Raw genomic sequence first — 13,624 nt, 5'->3', positions numbered from 1 at the left:
TTTTCAATTTATGCGGCATCTCAACTTATGGAACTAGCAATGTTTTGGCTAACAAGTCCTAACAGCTAAGCTTCAATAAAAAGAGTATTTTCAAACTTTGTATTTGTACTATGAAATCTTATTAGTGTGAATAAAAAAGTAAAATTAGTAATGTATTGCTCTTATTGTAAACTATGCTGAAACTTAGTTTTGCTACGGAATAGAATCTTGCTCACACCGTATAATTTAGAGTATGGAAATATTTTGTACTTGATACTTGCAACAAATTAATATTTTGAACTGTAAAGCATTGTATGCTACATAAAAAATGTGTATCGTTTTTCAACATAAAAAAAAAATTATTTGATTACATTGTTTGCAAGTTTCGACAGTTTAAACTTGTTTTTGATGTGTCAAAAACCCAACCCTGATATAAATATTGAATAAATGTACGTGTATGTGAGGTTGTGAAATACACCAAAAATGTACTGATTTGAAAATGTTTGAACAGTTGCTGTGATGACTTTTTCCTCAGCTCAATACACTAGGAAACAGACATTTTCTGGTTATTATGCTGATGTGAATTCAGAAAAGAAAAGTCATCTGATCTCTGCTGGGAATTGGATCCAGGTCTTTGCAAACCGGGAAAAGTGCGCCACCACTGGAGACATGACCTTGCCCACTTAATTTCACTCACTATGTCGTGAGGCGTTGAAGTAGAGGCATCAGCAGCTTTCCTTAACTTCAGCAAATGGCCTTCAGGTGGAGAGATTTTGACGGCTTTTTCTCAACCGAATGCATCAAGGAAATAGAAACACCATAGGTGTGTATGGTAGCGAACTTTGGTTCGATTCCCTGCAGAGACCAGATGACTTTTCTTTCCAAGTTCACCACAGCATAATATCCAGAAAATGTCTATTTCCATGAATAGCTAAATTTTTCCTTTGGGATGGTGTGATTATTTTCAATAGTTTGTCTCATGGGGTTTGAAACTTTTTGCTGCTTTGGCTGCTCCAAACTAAAAAATCTTCATGCAACTTGCTTAAGCTGTCAAAAATTTGCACTCGCCTGCCTATACAATTAGATCAAGTCAGTGCTTAAAAAAAGCTTATGGCCAAGTAATTTGATAAATTGAGCCCCAAACAATTGGATATTTTTCAGCTGAAAATCCATTACGATGCGTAATTTTATTAATATTTTCTAGAAGGTAGCAGGAGTTACGGTATGCAACATTGATATTCTACAGGGTGTTCTGTAAATGGACCTACAAACTCAGAGGGTCGTGTTGGTAGGCATCAAGAGGAACCAAAATTGCAATGGAACATGGTGTCGCAAACCACGTTGAGAGGGTGAAAAATCACGAAAAACATGCATGCAGGTTTCATGCTGGAACGACAAAAAGTACAATAATAACTGCAAAAATATTTATTTAATTAATTATTACAAGAGTTGTTGGGAGTGGCGGCCGTTGACGTCATTGCGCAGTCTACAACGACGTAAAAGCGGTAAAAACGTATTCCTCGTTCGTGTAGTCAGCCATCATGGTACTCATTGAAACAGACAATTAATAACTGCTGCACGTGCTTACTACTGCAATAGCGCTAATTTATGTCGTCCGTAGCGCGTAATTCTACCCAGCGCATGCGTTTCGCGACGCTGCTTACGTTAGATATGGTGAGCGAACTCACGAACGCATTCAGCGATAAACTGACATCCTCCTTTCGTTTCCTCTGGACTCGGAGCCTGCATGCTTTCTTCGCGATTTTCACCCTCTCAAAGTGGTTTGCGACACCATGCTCCATTGCAATTTTTATTCCTCTTGATGCCTACTAACAACCCTCTGAGTTTGTCGGTCCATTAACAGAACACCCTGTATATCAGCGGTCATCAACTCGTGCTCTGCGGCCGCTCGAGGAAAATAAAAATAACTCGGCAACTTTTTGATGAATAAATAAAAAATATAGGCTTACGGGGCTCTCCGCCATAGAATGTTTTACCAAAAAGTGCTCCGCGAGTCAAAAAAGGTTAAGAACCGCTGTTATATATTGTCTAATATGGAGTTGGAGCCCCTACGAAAGGTATCCCAGACAAGGAATCTCTTTCAGAGACATTTGAGTTTTTTACCTTCAAAAAGTATTTTGCACTGATTGAGATTGAAAATAATAGATTGATAATTTTTTTATTAAATAACTTTTTTTCGATATTTCAATTTTTTGTTACAAATGTTTAAAAACATTTTTAATCGTTCTTTTCGTCGTCTGTGTTTTGGAAAAAGAAACATAATGATTTTTTTTTCTTTATCAACGAATTTCCAGGAAATGACATGCAACTATTTCTTAGTAGCGTGATCTGGCTACCTTACGGCCGTAAAGAAATAAGAAAATTCTATGGTTCATTTTGAAATTCAAATTGTGAAAAAAAGGGAAAAATAAAAAAGAGGGAAATTCAGTGGTGATATTGGAAATTTCATGAAACAATGATTATTGATGGAAACACAAATTAATAATCAACGACTGTTCTACAATAGTAAAAAAGTGAAATATGTCATTTTTGGAAAGAATTTGCCGAGATATTCCGTGACCGAAAAGTTTTGCCAGTTTTCGTCCTTTTTTTTAAAGTCTAGAAAATTTTTAAGATTTTAATTTTAGCAAGTGCAAATTTAGAATTTCAACTGTCAATTTCTTGGAAAATTGTTAATCAAACGTCACGGCATAATTTAACATAATTTTTTCTTTCGGTAATAAAGACAGCTGCAAATTTTCAACCAATTTCACATCCGAATTGAAGAAGATAGAAACATTTTTCAATTTTCTCCACATCATAATTCTAAGTAAGTGCCACCTTCACAGCTGAATCTCACAGATCATTATAGATACAATTAAATCTCTATGTAACGATAAATACCTCTACAACGATTTTTTTCAAATCTTGTTTGTTGAATTGCGTATAATCTAAAATGCTAAACTCCTCTCAATATAACTATATCCTTTACTACGGTAAATCCATCTGTAACAATATTTCTTGAGGATATTCTGAAACCACTGTAACGATATTATTCATATCTCACTCAAAATCCACCTTCAATATATTTTTAAATTTTTTATCGGTGTTTGTTATTTCGATGGTGTTTAATAGCATCACTATTTTGTATTATCTACCCTCCGAAAATGTAAATGAACTTTCCATGAAGCTACTTTCAGCATAGTACACGGCACACAAAAGTGCAGTTAGCATGGCGCTTCCCTCCAATGACGGAGGCTCACAGGGCTCAAAACAGTTATCATTATTTGCGTTTTAACGCTATAAACTCGCTATAGAAGGGCTCGTGAAAAGCTGGTCTAGTTCCCTACTCCAGGATGTGGGAACCTTGGCTCTGCGGTAAACCACTAACTGAATTTAATTCAACTAATCAAATTTTTTGCTGTGAATAAATTCTTCCAAATGCATTTTATGGTGGTACCAACCAGTGTCGTCTTAACGCTTTGGCCTACCCGATCACGTCCCGGGGGACTCACAAACATAAGATCTGGTTGAAATTTTCGAGAGTAAGCATGTAAATTTGCTTGATGAATCTCAGAAAAATTCCGCGTCCCGGTGTCCCATTATGTTATTAAGACGGCCTGCACCAACAAAGCCAGTTTAGAAGAGATGACAACAACAGCATAAATTTAGCAGTGCCTAGATGATAATGCCACCTCTCGATATAACGATAATCTCTTTAAAACGATATTTTTCCTTGGTCCGTAGCGTACCTTTATATTGAGGTTTCATTGTATTTAATTCTAATTTTTAGAATAAACTATATTGCATGAAACAACTTTTGTCCGTTTCAGACACCGGTGCAACAAATGTGTGGGTTTCTTTTTCTTGCTGTAGAATTTTTTCTTTTGATTTCAGGTTGTTAAGCCCTGACTTAAAGGATTGTGTAAGTTTTGAGTTAGCAATGTGGCGAATATAAACTTTGGGGCTTTCATCAGAGGGCGCACTTAAAGTTGGTCTTTCAGGGGTTTTTTTTAGATGGCTTCCAGGAGAAAGTGTCTCAAGGAAAAGTGTGATTTACTACACAAAATTTAGCAACAAAATTCTGTAAAAAATTGTGTGTAAAGAATGTATACACCCTGCATCATCTTGGCTGAAAAAATTTGAACGGAATGGATTATTTCTTTACAAAAAAATAGAGGAAAATTTGAAAAAATGAAGATTTGATGAAATTTGAGTTTTGTATGAATTTTTTGAGTGTCAAAAATGCAAAGACATTTAGAAAACTACAAAAAAAGTGAGTGTTCGCATCTGAAAGGGTTATAGCGGATTGCTCAAAATTTTGCAGATACGGAACAACGCTGCTTTATATTTTTCGTAACGTATATATATTTCTCTATTGTCTTTTATCCTTCAGGTGTATTCTAAACAGAAATTAACTCAGCCCATGTGCAGATAATAAATTTCATTGTAATACTTCCCCGAAATCTATTTGAAGTGGCAAAATCCAGTTGGAAATTCTAGGAACTCGCGCCACGTTACACGTATAAACTGTATTCTCATTAGATTTACCAAGCCGAATCGAGTTCGCCGGCAGATCGAAAAGGAAGGTGTTTGTATGTGGTACTCAAGAGAGAAGGTGCCGACGGGTAAGAGAGAGTGTGCGTGTGTGAAGAGATATGCTGAATTCGTGAATTGGATGATGTGGTAAATTCAGTGGAGAGAGAGATAGAGAAGAGCGTATATATTTGAAGCAAAGAACGGAGATCTCGCGAAATCAGCTTTTCATTGCTAGTTCAAGCAGAACTCTATCAAGGAACTGTGTGGAATGTGTTTACTTTTAGATTTAATTACTGGCAGTTTCCAGGCGTCTAGATACAAATAGGTTCCGCACACTCTTGAAACCTCTCCGTACTCGTTGGATGTTATTAAAGGTGGAGAAGGAAATAACACAGTACACACGGCTTCCGTGATGAGCAAAGATCCGTAAACACCAAGCATAACACGAAAGAGCGCAAAATATTCTATCTCCGCAGACCTCGTCCCTACTTATCACTCGTAATACCATGAGTGCGATAACATTCGATTATCCTTGAAAACCCGAGTCTGGATACTGACTACCGCCCCGGCGGCACATCCGCGTGATGTAATTCACAGCTGTGCTACTACTCTATTAACCCCGCTACGATCAGGGACGTAATATTGCGCCCAAATTCCAGTGGAATCAATTCAATCCAGCTGACTGTTTCTTCAACATTTTTTTTCCTCATCGCGAAGCTTTATTGTAACCGTATGAAACAAAGTTGTGGTGTTCCAACCGTCCTGCCTGGCATCCCCCTCCCCCACATATAATATGTGTGTGTATCTTTCTAAGAACTAATACTTCTATTATATACTGCACACGGAACAGAAAAAAACACATAGAAAAGAGAACACGTAGGTTAAAGCGAAAAAGCAAGTTACTGCACACCTCTTATCTCCCCGTGACTCTATTATTTAATTACATACAGCCTGTACTATTCCACCAGACCCTTATTGCTATTTTTTTTCTTCCTTTCCCTTTCTTTTTTTTACGTGTGAACAAGGCTACCATATTTATCTCCAATACGTGTAATATAGATCATTCAAATTTATCGCCAACAGCTTGTACGCGAAGCGGGGGGGGGAGGTGGGGTTACAACAGCTGGCAGTGGCGGTTACCCTTTTTTTCTTTTTTAAAACTTCTAAGTGTGAATATGTCTCTCTGCATTCTGACCCACGGCTGGAATTACAAGAGGGGGGAAGGGCAACTGCCTCGGGCAGCGCACTCTCCAAAAGGTTGGGCACGCTTGCTATAAACTCACTAAAGGGCTTGCCAAAGAGCTAGGAGGCCATATCTTTCCACACGGCACCACAGTAGAAGAGCTGTCCTGGGCAGAGACCGCTACCCATAGCCCCAACTAAATACTTTTTCTGCAGGAGGTAAGCATGCATCCATCCTTCCTCGTGTAGTTTTGAATACACCATTAAAGGGAGAATTTAGCGCTCCTTCTGATCCAGCACCCAGGTTACCGAACACGCCTGCACTCTTGCTTGGCTCGGGGTCAAAAACCCAAGCGTGTTGGTTCCCTGCTTTGGAAAAAAAAAATTAAGCTATTGCTTCATTAAGAAGTCAAAATGATAGTCTCAATGTAACTTAATAAAATAATTTTTATACCGTTTTGCAGTCCCTAAAATTTAGTGGCCCGGTGCGTATGCACCTTTCGCAATGGCCATAGTCTGGCTCTGAACCCAAGTTAGATTTTATGAAGCCATAGGAGAGTGCCATATCATTACAATCACAGTAGGAAACAAAAACCCGGGTGTTCTTCCGAAAATTTTGTCCCAATTAACTAATATTATAAGCATTTCTAAGCCGTCGCTCCCAAGTATAGCGTAAATTAGTAGTATTGTAGTACTGCATGTAACTCTTTCACAATTATGAAGTTATTTCTTGCATTAATTCTGAATTTTCATCAATTCTCGGATTTTTGCTTCAGTAAATTCTGAATTTTCATCAATTCTCGGATTTTTGCTTCAGTAAATTCTGAATTTTCATTAATTCTCGGATTTTTGCTTCAGTAAATTCTGAATTTTCATCAATTCTCGGATTTTTGCTTCAGTAAATTTTGAATTTTCATCAATTCTAGAATTTTTTTTTCGTTAATTCTAAACTTTCATCTCAATTCTAGAATTTTTTTTTCGTTAATTCTAAACTTTCATCTCAATTCTGAAATTTTTTTTCCATAAATTTCCATCAATTCTGGAATTTTTTCTTCCGTAAATTTTGAATTTTCATCAATTCTAGAGTAAAATAGTATAATACAATTCAATTCTGAATTGTCATTTGTGCTGGAATCTTCTAATTATTTTTTAATTCATCAAGTTTAGTTTTTCGCGATTTTCGCCCTCTCGACGTGGTTCCATTGCAATTTTTGTTCCTCTTGATGCCTTCCAACAACCCTCTGAGTTTGTTGGTCCATTAACGGAACACCCTGCATTTTCACGTTTTTAGGTCATAAATGCTCGCATATTTTCAAGATTTTTAGGTCATAAAAATCCGATCTCTACTTATAACACTATCATACTAAAATATTTTTCCTCCATGCCATGTCTCTGAATCAATAAGAATTAATGTAATACAGACATAAATATGGACATATGGTTTAGAATTGATTTCAACGATTATACTTATCATTTAAGCTGAGGGAGGGCGAAAGAATAAAATAAAATCTGAATTATTCATCATTCAAAGGCAGACAAACATGCGATAGAATTCATGGGAAATATTCCCCGGAGAGATAAACGCTTCCGAAGAATAGATAACCGAAGGAAAAAAAAAATAGATGGAATTTTAAGTGAAACAAAAACGATAACATTTTTCTTTTTTGCGGTCTCTTCCTCAAGAAAACGCGCCCACAAAATAAATGTGTATTGTTCAGCTCCAATATTTTCATTTTTTCAAATTTTTTGTCGGGAAAAACTCCTTATACGGCGAAAGGCAAACATTTAAAGCAAAATAGCGATTTTTCTTCGCGATGCATATATACGTATACGTATATAGCGTGTTGTGTTATCTTGAGGGGTTTTGGGAATTACGTTGTCCGACATTTAGGCTTGAACATTATGAGCAAAAGTTTTATTTTTTCCGTATTGTCTACTTTTTTCTCAAATTTAGGATATGCTTCCTTTTCTTCTTAATTCTCAATATTCATCCGAAAAAAACACCAGAATTAAGGGGGGATCGTTCAATTTTTTCTTAGAAAATTTTAAGAAAGCGTATGTTCAACGTAGTTTTTCTTTTTTTTTAAACAGGGTGTCCCACAAATTCGTAAATAGGTTAAAACTTCATGAAAATTGTAGGAATCGGTATGTTTGAATGCGGTTTGTGAAAAAGTTATTCTCACGAAGGCGGGGGCATACGCAGGATAAACCTTTAGAGGGGGCACAAAAATTTTAGTCGAGAGAAATTTTGTTAAAATAATTTCAAAAAGCATTTAAATTAACAGAAATTGGCTATAATAGCATATAAAAGGAATTTCCTTCCGATCTTTAATTTTTCTCTTGCCGAAATATTAAAGTTCATTTTTTAATTTTTTTTTACCTCAATTAAGCCTCTGCGCGAAGAGTGGGTTTTTGGGACCGAAAAAAATTAGTTCAAACTTTTGTCAATAGAAGGCGCTACACGAAAGCAAGTTAAGAGGGATTGGATCCGAATCTTTTTTCAATCGCTTCTGTGTCCGAAATGTTTTGAAAAGCTTTAGTTGGCGATTCGTGGCTGAGACATCCATCAATGACGCTGAGATATCACAATGAAAACCTGGTGTGAGCGTTAGTAACAGGAAAATTGCTCCCGAGTGGCGTGGTGGTAAGATGATCGTCTTTCACTGTAAAGGTTGCCGTTAATTTCCAGGTTCGATCCGAGATGGCGCGAAGATATAGATAACAAGATACTTTCCCCTAACGAACTTAAGGCGCCATCTCTCGGTGGTCGCCTCAATTTCCAAACCAACTCCTTAACGGCAGTAAAGCGATATGGCCGGAGTTGGTGTGAGGTAAAGTAGTAACAGGAAAATTCAGAAATAAGCTGCTGATCGTACCCCCTGCATTTCAAAGCACTCTAATTTACATATTTCCAATGATTCACTTGAAATCCACAAAATTTAAACAGAAAGTCCAATCCTTACTAGTTCGAGAGATGGATAGTAGCATCAGGAAATATGACATTTTTACTCCAAAATATTAAAGGCAGATGGCAGCACCACTGCTAGAACACAAAACATACATAATTCCAACAATATAAATATGTTAGGGTCACACAAACACCCAGAATACAAATTTCCAGAGGCTCATGTGTGGGGCCCTCAAGCAAAATGTTTTGCATTGTTTTGCAAATTTAGCCTTCTGCTAACTGGATGTGTTTTGCGGTAAAAAAAAAAAATAATTAAATAATCTATCTATCTATCTAAAAACCACCATATAATAGTGCTTTTTACACTTTTCTTAAAATTATTCCAGATTGTTCTGCAGTAACACTGATATTTCGACATATTCTACTTTGTTGTCTGGGGCTCGGAGTTGGAAAACCACAGAAAAAGCTAAGTTCAATTGGCCCCCTACTCTGTGATCGTGGAAATCGAACCTAGGCTCTTCCCACACCACCGCACAGGGAGGAAGCACACACATATACACGCATACCTTCTGAAAACTATTTTTCATAAGAAATCATTATCACAAAAACACGTGATGGGAAAATGTTTATTGTATGTGACTGGCATATATTCAATGGCTCTCATTACGAACGCAGAGGTATACACACAAGTGGAAAGAATCATGCCAAAATCTTCATTCCATAAATTTACATTTGGCCCGAATAGAACCAGAAGAAATCACGTTAAGAAGGTAATAGGGGGGAAAAAAAAAAAAAATTGGATTTTCGAAAACGGTAAAAATTGATCGAATTCTCTGCGTACATTCAATTAAAATCGCGCCAAGCTTTTCTCTCTCGTATTGCTCGGGGATATATTCCATTTCTGCCGCGAAAACATTTTGCATTAATACATCCATATTTCTTCGTTACTGTGGTGTGCAATCTCCAATGGAGCCAGTGAGATGCTTCGAGAATAAAATTATTATTAAACTTATAATTGAGACTGATTGGATTACCTAACCGACCGAAATGCCTCGGAATGGATAGGGGTGCCGCAAGATTAGATTTTGAAATTCCAATGTCACTCCCAGCAGCTATGGTGGTTGAGTGGTCATAGTGACGGACTCTCATCACAGTGAACCAGGGTTTGAATCCCACCGTCACCACAGGGTCAGCTGAAGTTGGTTTTCTGTGATTACCAACTTCGAGGCGCGAATGTGAGCCGATCTCCCAGTTCTCGATCCCCAGCCAATCGCCACAGAGAGAAACAGGCCTACAACGATACAATTGTTCAATAATCACACTTCACTCACAGTTCGAGAAATTGATGGCGTATGTCAGCACTATATATATATACAGTCAAATCCCGTTTTAACGAATACCGATATAGCGAAAATCCCGTTTTAACGAACACTTTTCTAATCCCCCAAATAAGTTTACATAGGAACAATGCTAAGGTAACCTGGAATTCCTTTATAACGAAATTTCGTTTTAACGAAGTGATTTCTCTGGTCACTTGGAGTTCGTTATAACGGGATTCGACTGTATATAACAAGCATTACGCAAAAACAAATCGCGTAGGATTCACAACACGAACACGCACATTCCAATACGCACCAATTCGTTAGAAATATAGGACGAAGGACTCTAACTTTTCTACTTCGTTAGAAGTTAGACGAGGTGCAATGTGTGGTTTAGTAGTAATGTCGCTCCCATGAGTGCTGCAAAAGTAGAAAGTTTGAGAGTTTGTGTGTTTTACGTATTCTCATCCCTAATAAAATGACTTGCGTTCCGAGTTTATAGCACGAAGTGTTCGATTCAAAATTGCACCGCATTCTGCGAATCGACTAATAACGAAGACTTTCATTTCCGGTAACAAATAAATTTTAGATCATGGTGGAAGCATAGTTTAAACCCAGTTTTTGAAATGGGAGACCACTCAACAGCTTCAGGCTACAGACATATTCACTAAAGTCTCTCAGCAGACTCTGGCAGACCTTTAATATGATGTATGAAGAGATTTCTGTAGTTAAGGGAGGCTGCCCTGACTCCACTCAGCGCTTCATGCTACTAATGCGTGTTAAAAGGAATTGAAAAATATGTCTCTGGTGTATTGGTTAGCGCACTTGCCTGGTATGCAAGGGGATCCGGGTTCGATTCCCGGAGGAGGCAAATCACTTTTCTTTCCAAATATCAGTTTCGGCATTAACATCCAGAAAATTCAATTTCTCACTTTAATATGATGCTTACGTAGGGTTACCAGACGTCCTCTTTTTTTTATGTTATTTCGAGCGTCCTCCTACGTTTCGGAAAATTCGCCTTCTTGTCCTCGTTTTCTGGTTTTCGGAATTATTTTCCTTTTTTCCCACCCCCGAAGAAAATTTTCTGAACAAATTCAACAATCTCGGAAACATATCTCTTCATTGATATGAGTGTTTTTGTTTTTTTCCCTCCACACGCATTGACCAATAGCCGTGTAATTTTCCAGAATTTTTTCTGTTTTTGCTTTTTTTTAGCAGTTCGGTTGTAGTTGGGAAAAATTACTGTTGTGTGGCTAGTTTTATTGGTCAGTATGGTGGTGCCATATATTGTGGAAATTGGCGTTATTAAGGGTGCACGCAGGCGTCTTCCTTTCTCAGTTTTCGAATTTAGTAACCCTATAATTACATAGTATGAAAAATTTAGGCATTTGCCGTTTTTACTTCGCAATATGGACACTAGACGGCAGCACCAATGCGGTTCCCAACTTCCAGGAGCGAATGCGCGCCGATCTCCTCCTTTGAAGAAGTCTCGCGACAGAGAAAAACAATCTACAACGGCACAATTATTCAAGCATTTCACTTCAATCATAGTTAGAAAAATTGATGGCAGATGGCAGGCAGCACTACACATAACAAGTACTAGACAGTAACAAACGTCACGTTAGGTTCACAACACGTACACGCTCGCTTCTGTCTCCATCAAAAATCAACGCGAGCAAAGAAACGAAGTCTTTAGATGGAAAATGGCTTGAGTTATCGTTTACGAAAAAAAGAAGAACTGCGTGTGGAAATGTCTTACCTAAAAATAAATCGACTCAATCTTATATCTCACTCAGCACTATATTAGATATACTATACGAAGGAAATAAACTCGAAGAGAGAATTTATTCGTAGAGATATAGAGCGTTAAAATGGTGTTGTTGTTACGTGAGAGTACAAATAGCGTTTGTTCATTCCATCAAAGCTGACGGCAAGAATCGATGTTGAAGATGCGTTAATGGCAATGAATCATGGTGTCCGTAACAGCACCCAAGAGATCATGATGATGCGGAACTTCGTTCGAGTTCACGAGATGATGATCTTACGGATGTGTAATATCAAAAGAGGAAAAAAATTATTATCATTTCTCTCTGTTATTATCTCTCTACCGTTGATGTTATGTGTATTCGTTACTGTTGGGGTGAATACCGACGTGAATGTTAATCGAATAGTTTTGGACGCAAGTTCATATCTTTGCACATTTTATTTGAATGTCTGAAATTAATACAAAAAGGAAGGTATTCACTTAAAAAGCCTCTGTTTCTCGTACAATACAATTACAAAGAACCCACTAAATAGCTGTAAAAAAAATTATTCTATTTAGGTGAGGTTTTTAAATGCCCATTTTTGGCATATCTTAAGCTGATGCTCGAACGTTTCCCCGATTATCGGAAAGTTTTTTCGCACAATTTTTTTTCATTCATTTGGAAACGACTTTAAACTGCAAGTTCTGGTCGCTTAGTCACTGGAAGAGACAAAAGTCTCATAGTAAAATGAACACATAACCCTTTAGTGTGCCGCAAACAACACTTGAGTGATCTGGAAATGTATCGCGGGTAACTCAAGTGATCTGGAAATGTGTCGCGGGTTACTCAAGTGATCTGGAAATGTGCCACGGGCCACTTAAGTGATTTGATAATATGACATGAATGTCGCTCTCCACTTGTTAATACAAGATATACAGAAGACTGGATGTTGTGAAGATATTTATTATTTGAGATGTTAATTTTTTAAGGAAGGAAAAAACTCATCTCTGCCTCTACCGGGAGTCGAACCCGGGTCCCTCGATTGCCGGACGAGTGCTCTGACCACTAAGCTACAGAGGAGATAGAGATTTTCCTTCGCTAGAGCGTATATATGCCGGTAGAGGCAGAGATGAGTTTTTTCCTTCCTTAAAAAATTAACATCTCAAATAATAAATATCTTCACAACATCCAGTCTTCTGTATATCTTGTATTAACAAGTGGAGAGCGACATTCATGTCATATATATAGCCCTCTGGTGGCTCGTCGTCCATGAGCTATTAGCTGATCGGTTTCACCGTCCATTGCACGGTTTCGTTCGGCATATATACGCTCTAGCGAAGGAAAATCTCTATCTCCTCTGTAGCTTAGTGGTCAGAGCACTCGTCCGGCAATCGAGGGACCCGGGTTCGACTCCCGGTAGAGGCAGAGATGAGTTTTTCCCTTCCTTAAAAAATTAACATCTCAAATAATAAATATCTTCACAACATCCAGTCTTCTGTATATCTTGATTTGATAATGTTTCGTGGACCACTTAAGTGGTTTTGTTATCTTCCGTGGCCATGACTCCGAGGGCCACATTTGGCCCGCGAGGCCATTGGCTGAGCATGTATGATATAGAACATGATTTCTCTCCCCCCCCCCCCGGTATTATTTCTGAAATATATATGATTTTTTTTTCATTTTCATCGCAAATGAGTTAATGCGATTTTTGCGACATTGAAGTGGACAAATACATACATTTTTTTTCTTGCGGGATGAATTTTCTCGCTGATTGTACATAATAATTCGTCAGCGAACACCATCTCATTCACGAGATTCAGCTGGAATAGCGGAGCGCAGCGACAGATGCGAGGAGTCGATAAGCTCATGACGGGATCATCACGTTCCAGAATTCTCTCTGACGGGAGGGACGAGATTTTTGTCCGCACATTTCCCATGGAATCAATTGTTAG

Source organism: Pholcus phalangioides, unplaced genomic scaffold, assembly GCF_987345545.1.
Source record: "Pholcus phalangioides strain wild (caught in Gottingen) unplaced genomic scaffold, Ppha-v1.0 ptg000001l_1, whole genome shotgun sequence".
In the NCBI taxonomy this organism is placed as follows: Eukaryota; Metazoa; Arthropoda; class Arachnida; order Araneae; family Pholcidae; genus Pholcus; species Pholcus phalangioides.
Note: the sequence above shows the minus strand (reverse complement) of the source record.